The 12,354-nt window shown below is 46.6% G+C and overlaps 1 protein-coding gene across 1 annotated transcript in view; it reads right to left on the minus strand.

Annotated features, from left to right (window-relative positions):
- Bach1 (BTB domain and CNC homolog 1) overlaps positions 1–11,864 on the minus strand; it is a 38,648-nt gene extending 26,784 nt beyond the window's left edge. The window contains exon 1 of the mRNA XM_059277588.1: positions 11,751–11,864. The gene's annotated coding sequence lies outside the window, so the exon portion shown is untranslated. The remainder of the gene's footprint in view (positions 1–11,750) is intronic.
- Positions 11,865–12,354: the final 490 nt, after the last annotated feature.

Here is a 12,354-nt window from a genome sequence, read left to right on the forward strand (position 1 = left end):
CATCTGATGTTTCTTTTTGTTGTTGCTGGTAGCAAATATTCCATTATACAAATATGCAACGATTTGTTCATCCACTTAATTGGTGATAAAGATAGATAACTGACCTAGTCTCAGCTTGAGATGATACTAAAATTTTATTAAACAGCTGCCTGGACATATACTCACTCCACGTTCCCGGGGTAATTACCTAGGAAGACAGGAGCTGAGTGATATGGGAGGTGTATGCTCTTTAGCAATCACACAATAGTTTCCCAGATGGACTACATCATTTCGCTTTGCTACCAGCAGTGTGTGGGCCCATCCATACCAGCTCTATACCAGCACTAACCCTTGGCGCTAATCCTCTGAATCTTGGCTCTCCCGGTGTGTGCAGAGTACTTCACCGTGGTTCTTATTTGTCTTCCTGGTGCTAATAACACTGAGCATCCTCACATGTGCTTGTGTTGGCCATTTTTCATCTCCTTGCGTGAAATACATTAATTCTTCCTAGACATTTTTTTTATTATCTTTGAGTTGAAAGAGCTAGTAGAATTATAATTAGGGTTGCAATAAAACTATATTTATTTAGGGGGAACAGCTAACAAATCGAACTCCCAGCTCATAAACAGGGCTTCCCGCTCCATGTGCCAAGGACTTCTGTAATATCTCTTCATGTTACGATGATGCTGTCTAGAGCAAAGGAGGTTTGTGCATCTTCTATTAAATTTATTCCTACGTGTTTTATGGTTTCTGGAGCACTGTAGATAGATTTGAGCTTTTATGCTTTATTTTACAGGTTTACTACATAATTGCAACTGTATCTCTGAGATATGAACCAAAACCCAACTGAACTAATTCATTCATTCTGGGGCTTCTTTGTAAACTCTTTACTGTTTTTCTCTGTGCACAATCACGCCATCTGAAAACAAACGAGTGTGCGTCTTCCCGCCCTTCCTGATGCCTCCTTTTCTCCCCTCACTGCAGTGACTGACCACGAGTGGTGTCCCGACTCACTGCCTTATCAGGAAGTGTGCACTGCCCGCCTCCAATGTGGGAGAGCTATAGAGTTTTGGTTTTTTTAGATGAACAAGTAATGGGCAGAAAATGACCGCCCCAGTTAACTTAAGACTCCCACAAGAAATTCAAAAGGGGGAAACTGAAAATCTCCCAAAGAGTGAAATTCTGGGTCACTCTGCCTCCCCCAAGCCTGTGTCATGCCTAAGTACGCACTTCAGACATCCCAAAATCCACAACCAGATGCCACTAAAGAGAAGGCAAGAGGATTCTTAGAAAGGAGCGAGGACCCTCTCAGAGTCTCACATGTGGAACGGCGGCCGCTGGGGGACAGAGTAGTGCTTGAAGTACTCCATGTCTCCCCAGCCCACTGAGCAAGCTCCTTCATGTCTCTTTCTCTTAAAAACAAAAACAGTCATTTTTCTTGGGAAAAAGAGAAGGTATACTTAATATGTTTAGGATAGCACCTGGCATATGATTTTATTTTTATGTTATACACATGTGTTTTTAATGCACAGGGTGACACCAAAACAATTCAGAAAGAAACGCATTACCACAGTTTGTTCACACTCAATATTAACACAGGTAAAAATCACATAAACATTGTTAATTGGTTCTCAGAGAATGGCATCACAGTTATAGGACAGAATGAAAGTTATTACCAGCCTTGACAAAACCAAACTTTCGCTAGGGGATGGAATCCAAGAAGCCAGAAAAAGAGGTAGTATTTCTGCATGACTTATAATGTAGGGTTCAACTGATCCTGTCATATTAATGAGCCCAAGAAAACAATAAAAACACATTTAGAGTCGAGTGGGAGAGGTTCTCAACAGCAGAAACAAAACTAACCTGACTATGGGGGGAGGGGAGAGAGAGACAGGAAATCAACAAAGTCTCAGACTGACACACAAACATCTTACAGACCCAGAGGTGGTCACCAACAAGTTCAACACCAGACAGGAGTAGACTCTGCATCTCCGCAGAATTACAGCACAGTGAACCAGGCTGGTCCCTCTAACTTTTTATTCATATTGATTTCACTAGAAACAAACTTGAAAGGTGTTTACAAAAAGAGTAACAAAGAACAATCAGATTCAGTTCAATAGAAATTGCTGGTAAATTGGCTGTGAGAACTGATGAAACTTTTAAAGATTTTTCAAATAGGAAAGGCGTCTAAAAAAGAGAAAATCAATCTTAAACTACGATCTTAACAAAAAGTAGATTTTAGCAAAAATGAGGAGTTAATGGAAGGTGGTAAGATACCCTACAGGGACCAATATGAGGATTCCCATCATCACAGCATAATATCCCTCTCGAAATTTCTTGACACACACACCCCCATCCCCTTTGTGATAGCTGATCAACCTGACAAGATCTGGAATCACCCGAGGCAAGCCCCTGGACGCACCTGTGAGGGCTCTTCTCGATCAGACAGACAGACCACAGTGGGAATGCCCGTCCTAAAGCGGGCAGCGAGCGCCAGCCGGCAGCAGCCGAATCTAAGGAACGGCTTCGGCGCTCTGCCCGCTTGCTTTTGTGTCTTACCAGCTGCTGCTACCACAGTCACTGTCTCTCCCCTGCAGCCATCATCCCATGCAGGTATCACAGCTCAGATTCTTCAGCCTTCCCACACGGAATGAAAACCAGCTCTGGAGGAATCCCCCAGGGCTTCGGCACACGATTGGGACTGCTGAGGCATCCAGCCTGGTGTACTGAAGAGCTCTGGTTCTCAGCTCCACCTTCCCCTCACTCAGAGGGCGGGCAGTCAGTGTTGGCCCACCCAGGCTATATCATGTAAGCCAATCTACTTAACCCTCTTTCAATATACCGCATCAACCCTAGCCAATACCCACGGATACCTACAATCCTCTTTTCTTCCCCAGGAAGAGCAATGCACACTCACACTGTCTCCACTTCCCTCTCTGCAATTTCATGTGAGTCCACCAAAGGGCAAACTGTCAGTTTTCTTGCAGTTACCTCAGCAATATTCAACAGCTTTTTCATCTTCTCCCTGCAATCCTTAGGCTTCCAGGATCCCACAGCTCATGGACTTCCAACCTGCCCTCTGGCATCTCAAATTTGACATGTGAATAATACTGGGTGCCAGCCATCACCAACCACACTCATTAGGATATTCATCAAAATATTGAGGTAATTTTTTTCTTTTTCTTTCTTCGGTTTCAGCATTCAAACTGTCAGCTATAAACACATATTACCTTATAAATTTGAAGCAATAACTATAAGCATAAAAGTATGCCTTGGTTAAAAATGTCGCTCACGTTTATTTTAAATGTCGATTAAATTAAAGGACAAGTAACATTTCCGTCTTCACAGTGGGATTTTCTGTACCCACCAACGAGGATTCCATCAACACTGGAAAACCCACCACTGAAGCCCACGGCTATCACCTCACCATGACTACCAAAATACATACTAAGTTTTACTTTAAAAAGTGGCTGGGGGCTAGGGAGGTGGCCCACGTTAACTCCGCAAGCATGGGGATCAGAGTTGGGGTCCCCAGCACCCAGGGTGACAGTTCACACTTAGGAGCCCAGCACTGAGTTGGGGAACACAGGGAGGTGGAGCCAAACACATGTCTGGATTGTACTGACCAGCCAGGCAGGCCAATCAATAAGGTCCAGATTCACTGAGAGACCCGTATCAAAAAAGAAAACAAAAAAACCAAGGGGTGGGAGTGATAGAGGAAGACATCTAGCTCCCACATACACAGACACGTCATTAAAGCCAATCAGAGGTGCCATTCATTCGCCTTGACACTGACATCTCTATGTGAACGCTGGCTTGGGGGAACACAGACACAAAGGAGAGAGAAGAGCTTTAGGGAAAGTTTTACACACAGATAAAGAAGCATCCCGTGGCAGGGGTGGGTATCGTCTCCCTGCAGAGAACTGAGTCATTGAGATAAATGAGCTGGGGAAGCTATCTTGCCACTGGAGGAGAGCAAGTGCTGCCGCTGTCTCCAGCCTTGATCCACAGCTAAGCTTCTGCAGAACGTCTGACTTGCCAACGAAAGCAGCATCCTCCAGCAAACCACGCAGTCATCTTACCACTCCTAAGGCTCGTCTGACTTCCCCAAATGCAGGCTTCTCCTCATCTGCGATCCCCTGGCTCATTTCACTCCAACTGGCCATCCTATGACAGAAAGCTGGGCTCTTAAGGTGTAACTTCTAGAAAGTTCTGCCAGTGTCTAGAGAGGTTCCCGGTATATAAAGACGTAAGTTTACATTACATGTAAACCCAGTATCTGACAAGCTTCGATGTCACAAATGCTGAGATAAATTTAGCAACCCACCCTACTATCTACAGACTCAACAGATGTGTATCTGTGTGTGAGTTTGGGAAGAGCAGCAGCATCCACGGGAGACAAAGAACAAGGCACCATTAAACCCAAACACTCAACACCCCCACCCTCAACTTCAGAGTGAGAGCCGCTGCAGTTAACAGCAGAGGGCTTGGGTGGAGGGGCAAGCTCCTAGCTGGGCTCTTCCACCAGGAACAACTCTTTAGGTCAACCTACTCCAGTGACTCGGTGCCCCAGATGCCTAAGGCCTGAACCCAACTAGACCAGGGATGAAAGGCAAGCCCTCAGAAATAAAACACACCTCACAGAAACTCAAAGAACTAGAGTTTGATTGGTACTTGGGGAGTCCTTTACCACAAAGACATAACGGAGTACAGAAAGTCGCCAGTGGTCACAGTCTCAGCATCAACGGGAATTTCCTTGTATTTCTCTCAATGACAGCTACAACTTGAAGGCATTTTGGTGAAGATGCCTCCTCAGCAGGACGACATGCTTTTCACCATTAAAAGTCTTGCTAAGAAAGACTGGTGGTAGTGGCGCACGGCTTTAATCCCAGCACTTGGGAGGCAGAGGCAGGTGGATCTCTGTGAGTTCGAGGCCAGCCTGGGCTACAGAGTGAGTTCCAGGACAGGCACCAAAACTACACAGAGAAACCCTGTCTCGGGGAAAAAAAAAAAAGTCCTGCTAAGCCAGGCACACCTATGACCCCTTCTCAGTGGAGAGGCGGAGGCAGGAGGGTTGTGGCGTTCAAGGCCAGCAAAACCCTACCCAATAACAAAGTTTTTTACTAAAATGAAAAAACAATTCTTAAAAGAGCCATAAACTAGTTTGCTGATTCTTCTAATTTAACAGACGGCTCCTACACAGTGGAAAACTGTGTGCTGTGCCGAAAAGACACCCCAGGAAATACAGTAAATAAACATCAGTACCTTGGAAATGACACCTGAGCCAATACACAGTAACAGCTTTTCACTGCAAAACCAGTGCTTAAACATAAAATATATACTAATAAAATTACTGTTCTTACTGAAAACCACTTACTCTGGAATTACAACCTAATAAATGTACTAAAATGTTAATAAATGTTTATAGCTAAGTATTTTATAATCAACTCTCTGAACTGATGGAGCTGACTTCTAAAAGATGTTGGCATCCTCAGCAGAGGGAGAAGACATTAAGCACAGGAGGACACCGGCAAGCAGGGAAGTCAGCGGGTTGGGGGGGGGGGGATCTCCCTACTTCTTCAAGTGGATGCTGAAGACTTCGCCACCTCAGTCAAGAGCACCTTCCTAGGGTATCCAGGAGGCAGACAGTCAGTTAGATTAATGGAGAGGAGTGAAGGAGGGCAGGGCCCTCGCTCTATTATTTAATCAACAGCCTGGGAAATGGCCCATTGCTAATGTCCACGCCACGAAGGACAACCAGCAGAAAAGGACTCTGCTATAAAGAAGGGAGGAGAGAGCAGAGCGCAACCGTCCAACGCCACCGACCCCACCTCAAAAATGAACGAAAGTTGTTTGTTTAAAATGACTTCATTGGATAGTTTGGTGGTCTGAATAAGAATTGCCCCCCCCCCCATAGGCTCGTAGATTGGAAGGCTTGGTCATGAGGGAGTGGCACTACTTGAGAGGAATTAGGAGGCGTGGCTTTGTTGAGGAGGTGTGTCACTAGGGGTGGGCTGTGGGGTTTCAAAAACCCAAGCCAGTCCCAATGCCTCTCTCCTCCTGCTGTCTGTGGATTCAGATGTAGAACTCTCAACGACTTCTCCAGCATCATGTCTGCCTATGTGCCTCCATGCTCCCCGCCTTGATGAAAATGGACTAAACCTCTGAAACTGTAAGCCAGCCCCCATATAAGTAAGTGTTGCTGTGGTCATGGTATCTCTTGACAGCATAAAACTGACTAAGACAGATAGAAACCAGGAATACTTGTTACAAAAATATTCTTTTGAACAAAGACTATCCCAGGGCTTTTAAGAAGATGCATCTAAACTTCCTTTTAACAGAATATAATTTGCACACAACGTCAGTGCATTATGAACATGTCCCAACTGCCCCAATGCTGAGAAGGGAACCTGCATCTGGCCAGCTTCAGGGCAGTCTTCTGTGCCCTAACAGCAGTTGGTTAGTGGGCAGCCTCTGTTTCTTTGTTTCCCAGGTTTGCCTTGGGGCAGGTTTTAATACCCTACAAATGCATCCTAAACTCTGAGGTTCTGAAGAGAACTAAGAAAGGTCTATTCTGAGAGTTGCTGTGGGATGGTCTGTATGGCAAATGTGTTGCTGATTAGTCAATAAATAAAACACTGATTGGCCATTGGCTAGGCAGGAAGTATAGGCGGGACAAGGAGGAAAATAAAGCTGGGAAGTGGAAGGCTGAGTCAGAGAGACACTGCCAGCCGCCATGATGAGAAACAGCATGTGAAGATGAGGGTAAGCCACGAGCCACGTGGCAAGGTATGGATTTATAGAAATGGATTAATTTAAGCTGTAAGAACAGTTAGCAAGAAGCCTGCCACGGCCATACAGTTTGTAACCAATATAAGTCTCTGTGTTTACTTGGTCGGGTCTGAGTGGCTGTGGGACTGGCAGGTGAGAGAGATTTGTCCTGACCGTGGGCCAGGTAGGAAAACTCTAGCTACAGAGAGTGATGATTTGAAAGGTGTTAGGTATACAAGATGGGTAACATCTCCACCACCCAAATGGTATTTGCTCACTCCAAGTCACTGACAAGTAAAAAATAAATCCCAAGACCAGTTTCCTTTTTATCTCGAGAGGTAAATTAGAATAATGAATTAATTCCAGCCACTTCCTCAGTCATCACAATGTATGGAAGAAGAAGAAACTCAAAATCTGTTTCAAATTACTATACAGTCAACAAGTGCACAAAATACCCGCTCCTGCAATCTGCTCCAAACTGCCAAGGTTCAAAGCCCACAGAACCAGAACTGGCCCATACTGGGTCACTCTGCAGCCATCAGTAGACATCTTAGTAAGCAAACACAGCCAAGGCACACTGAAAGACAGCTGTTCACCAGCAGGACACTCACGCGGGGGTGAAAGGAAAATCCAAGTGTCTGACACACCTTTCTGAACAGAAACAACTACAGCTAAAAACACACTCACTGTCTTTGGGTCCCTAGCACGGGTAACTTCTTTACAGGCTCGCTGTCTAAAGACAACACGGGACTTACAAGCTGCGACTGGAGGGTGCATTACACGTGCTCCCCATAAACTGACAGAGTCCAGGAAGTAGAACTGAGAGGCCAGTTCCATCCCAGCACTAACAAGCAGAGAGGGAGTGGCCAGGCTGCTAAATCCAACGGGTCAGAGCATCCTCACCTGGGATGCAAAGGAAGAGCCAGAGAGAAAATTCTAAGTACTCTTTATTTCTTCAAACACCAGTTACATTTAACTGGCAGGACACCATGGGGTGCTCCAGAGCTCAAGGCTGAGTCCATAAGTACCAACCTGAAACCCTGCTACCACCTTACCAATAGAGTCCATTTGAGTTGTATTTCTAGTAACACTACCCGCCCAATACACGCCACCAGCTCATCTGTGGTGGTGGCTGCTAGTTCAGCTCCCAGAAGCTACCTAATGAGGCCCTGTAAGTAAGAACACAACCTGCCTCATTCCGGACACCATAAAATAGGACCTAACAATTTATGTCCTGACACTTGGTTCACAGTAACACACTAGATGCTCACAGCAATCTATGATACAGATATCATCATCATCATCATCATCATCATCATCGCCACCATTTTCCAGAAACACAAGTAAATTAACAGCTAGCTCCAAAGCCTAAAAGATGATGACTTAGGCAAAACCTGATATTTAGCAATACAGTTCTACATCTCCCACTAAGAGTTCATAGCTTCTCTGTCAAATGTACAGGGACCCCAACTTCAGATCTGTTAATGCCATGCACTATGGAGGCCGGGGGTCCACCAGGGTGATGCAAAGTAGTAATTTATCTGCAGTTTTGAAGTTTACTCTCTGCAAAGGGCCTGGATTTAGGAAACAACACTCAAATTATCCACGCTTTGGCTATCAGTTGAGTCTCACCTTTGGCATATTTTTCTAAAATCAAAAGGATCTCATATATCATCCATCCCACCACCTAAAATAATCTTTTCATTTTGCTGGCTCTTCAAGAGACACAGGGTTCAGGGTTCAAGCAAGTGTCCTACTAATAGAAAGTCAGAAAACTGAAGGGGGGAGGTGACTGTTAAAAACCTCAGCCATGGGCAGAGCAAGCCACGCTGTGAAGAGTCCTCTGCCATCTGGTCATGTCAACAAGTTTTGTAAGCGTTATTGTGAGAGTCACCTCCACAGTACAGAGGTACAAAGGCGTAGGCCTTGAGGTAGGACTGAATGGCAAATAGTAGCCACACCTCCTGGGCCAGCGAGATGGTTCAGTGGGTAAGGGCACCTGCTGCCAAGCCTCAGGGCTGGAGTGTGATGTCCAGACACATGGGATGGAGGAAGAGAACCTATTCCCACAGGTTGTCCTCAGACCTACACACACACACACACACACACACACACACACACACACACACACACATACCATGGTACCTGTGTGCCCATACACATAAACAGAGAGAAAAGAATACATTAAAACAAAAAAATGTAAAATTAGTAACCTCTCCTAAAAGGCTGACATTTTATGAAATACCACTTTCCCAAGGGATTATCTAAATGCACAGTTTTAATAATTCTCACAAGAGTATGAAAAAAGGGGGAAAACACATAGGCTCTCTTAGAGAACACTGTCACTTTAAAAACTTTGCTATAAATATTACACTCCAACGTGTAAATTATCAAGCAAGTGTTCCTGCTATCCCTTCTGCTACTCTCCAGATCACACACATTCAACCACCTACCCACTAGTCTTACCTTCAAATTCAATAAACATTATCAAATTTAACTGTATCGTTTCTTATTTCTATCACTAACTTCAACAATGTAGCCAGAAATTACCACCTTCTATTCTTTACAATATAAAAACTATATATGAAGTGAAAATTAAATACTAAGAGTATTTTGAAGTAACTACAGCTCGCTGGAAGAGATCAGAAATTAAAAACAAATAAACAAAATAAAAAAACCTGTTGCAATTTTGGAGTAATGGTATTAGCAGTGGAAAGTGAATTGTGGATCCCTCAAGAGAAAACAAGATAAAAATGCATATAACCACATTACTTAATACACAAGTAATAATGTCACTCTGCTTCTTTAACTTTTTGTCTTTTATTTTTAAGTATTTTTAAAAGCAAAGTTTGGGTGTTTTCACCTCAGATAAATCACCCTGTATACTACCTGACAGCTCCTAATATCTGAAAGATGCATGATTGATAATCCCTAAATCTAAAGCAACAAAGTAACTGTTTTCCTACTACAAATGTTTTAAAGGAATTGACCATCCATAATAAAGAATGCATCATCATTCTTGGGCCCATAGAATGGCTGAGTGGGTAAAGGCACTTGCCACCAAGCTAGATGACCCGCGTGTGATCACCAGAGCACACGGAATGGAAGGGGAGAATGGTAACTGCAAACTGTCTTCTGACCTCTGCATAAATAGATGCAGAAAGCAAAAATAAATAAGTAAACGTAAAGAAAATTTACAGGGAAAAAAATCTATTATTTTGGTAAAGGGGAAGAAGAGAGCTCTCCTCCCCCTCATACACGTTTCCATTTCTAAACTTTGCACTGAGGACTGACTGGTATGGGTATGTATGTGCTCGTTTTTTTCAAGCAAAAAGCAATCACACAAGATCCATAAAATCAAGAGAGTGAGACAGACACATTCTGTCTTCCCATAGACCCCTCGGTCTAGGCTTGACCCAAGAGAACCTGCAGACTTCGTCCTTTACCACCTCTCTGACCCTAGAAACTAGTTATGCAGGAAAACCTAAAAACCCTGAAAGGAAATCCCCTTTGTGGCCTCATCAAAAACAAACTTTCACAAAGAATAACTTAAGCGTGTGTCTTCACCACTCAGCATCAACACTAAAAGCGAAACAATTACTTAAGGACATCAAGAGAAGGGAATGTTTCATTCCAATACTGTTGAATGCCTTCCTTCTATCTGAAATCTCTCCAGCACAAATTGTTTCTCCCGCAGTAGGCCACGAGGCTGCTGTTTAAACACCACCTCGGTGTTATACTTGGCCACGTCCTAAGCGTGCTCTCCCACGTCACCCACTGATTACCTGTATCAAAACACACAGCCCGCAGCGGGGGGGCCCCCCCTCCGGCCTCCAGAAGCAACCCCTCGTGTGTGCAACTCAGCCTTTTATAGTGGAGGCATGTGATGAGCGTATCTGCACCAGCTGTTCCTAATTACCTCTCAGACTGGGGTGAATGACTCAGCAACACAAACTCTTTTAAAGAGTCACCCTACCTTGTTATCCAACCGACGTTGCGAACAAAGGGAAGCCACTTGACAGATCCGTCGGTTAAACAACAATACAAGAGGCGATCACGCCTCCAAAGCCACCCAACTCCAAGATGACTCACCAGGAGCCTCCCCCCCCCCCCCAGACTACCTTACGATGTCCAAAGCCAGAAGTGGCAAGCGCCTTCAAGCCCAGCCCAGAGCTTGCACCACTACCACCGCCAGAGCAGGAAGAATAGGCCAACCCATACCCCTTCCCATTTCTCTGTACGTGTGTAGCGTTCAAAGGCTCGGCCACTAACAAATCTAGGGTGTCCATCCTTTAATCTTTCTGAACTGCCTTCCATGTAAACCCAGTGGGCTGAAGAGTGCTCAAAAAACCTAAACAAAGACCCAGCAGGGGCATCCTCCACGGCGAGCAGTCACAACTGTATACAATTCTCCAAAAAGAGCAGCATCCTGCAAAAACAGCCTTTGTTCTTCCAAGCCTGTCGCTGGAGCTGGATTTTTCCCACACACGTTCTTTCAGAATTACTACGTCTGCCTCGACTCAGCCCATGCTGAACGTAGAGAGCTCACTACATAAAAGCCATCGGCGCAATTCCACCAAATGACACCAAAGTGCCGGAGAATGCTGAACGAGAACGCGCTGGCCCTGGCGCTACCGGACACGGACACAAAGCTGGTGTCGTTATTATCATCGAGACCCACTTCTGCCCAGGCAGTGAGGAGTCTAAACCACAAACGTGCGTAAAGCTGCAACAAAGGGAAGCCCGGAGACCGCAGGGTGGTCCCGGCGTCCGGGCTGGCTCGGCCTGGCCCCCCGGCACGCAAGCAGAGCGGGACGCGGCCCGCGGAGCTCGGTGCAGGGCGGCGCCGGCTCGGCCGGTCCGGAGAGTCCGCGCAGCGCGTAAACAGCGCGCAGCCTGCCGCCCCCCACTCCCAGGCCCGCGCGGCCGCCCGCCACCAGCCTGGTTGACCCCCGGGAAGGACGGAAGGACGACAGCCCGCACCGACCGAGCCCACTCACCGGAGCCGAGGCGCGGCGCGGCCCGACTGAAGGCTGCAAGCGGCGGTCAGGTGACTCACTCCCTCCGCGCGGCCGGCCGCCGTCCCCTCCCCTGCGCTCCGCTCCACTCCGCCACCGCCGCCAGCGCCTCCCGGCGCTAAAGCCCCGCCCCGCCCCCAGACTCCGCCCCGTGGCCGAAACCCCGCCCCTTGGCTGAAACCTCGCCAGGCCCCCCCCAGGCCACGCCCCGTTCCAGGCCACGCCCTCCACTGGTAAGAGCTTCCCAGTCTCTCCTGGAGCGGTAAACTGTTGCGTTCGGGAGCTTGGAGCTGAGAGCCAGGCCTCCAGCCCTGTCTTCCTACCTCTGCCTTCCGTGGTAAGGTGATAAACCACCGAGGACCACCTCCTCCTCACCTGCTGAGGGAAGAAAAGAAAGGCTGACGCCTCCAAACCCCCAAGGGTTGTTGCATTGCTCAGGGAACACCCCACCACCATCCCACAACAGGTCAGATAAGGATCTTCGGCCCCACGCTCCCCAGAAACCGTGGAAGCTCGGTTCAGCCATGCTCCTGGGCTGCTTTCCAGTGGGGGTGAGAAAGCCTGGTGTTTGAACTTGCCGAAAGGA

Source organism: Peromyscus eremicus, chromosome 12 (assembly GCF_949786415.1).
Source record: "Peromyscus eremicus chromosome 12, PerEre_H2_v1, whole genome shotgun sequence".
Taxonomy (NCBI): domain Eukaryota; kingdom Metazoa; phylum Chordata; class Mammalia; order Rodentia; family Cricetidae; genus Peromyscus; species Peromyscus eremicus.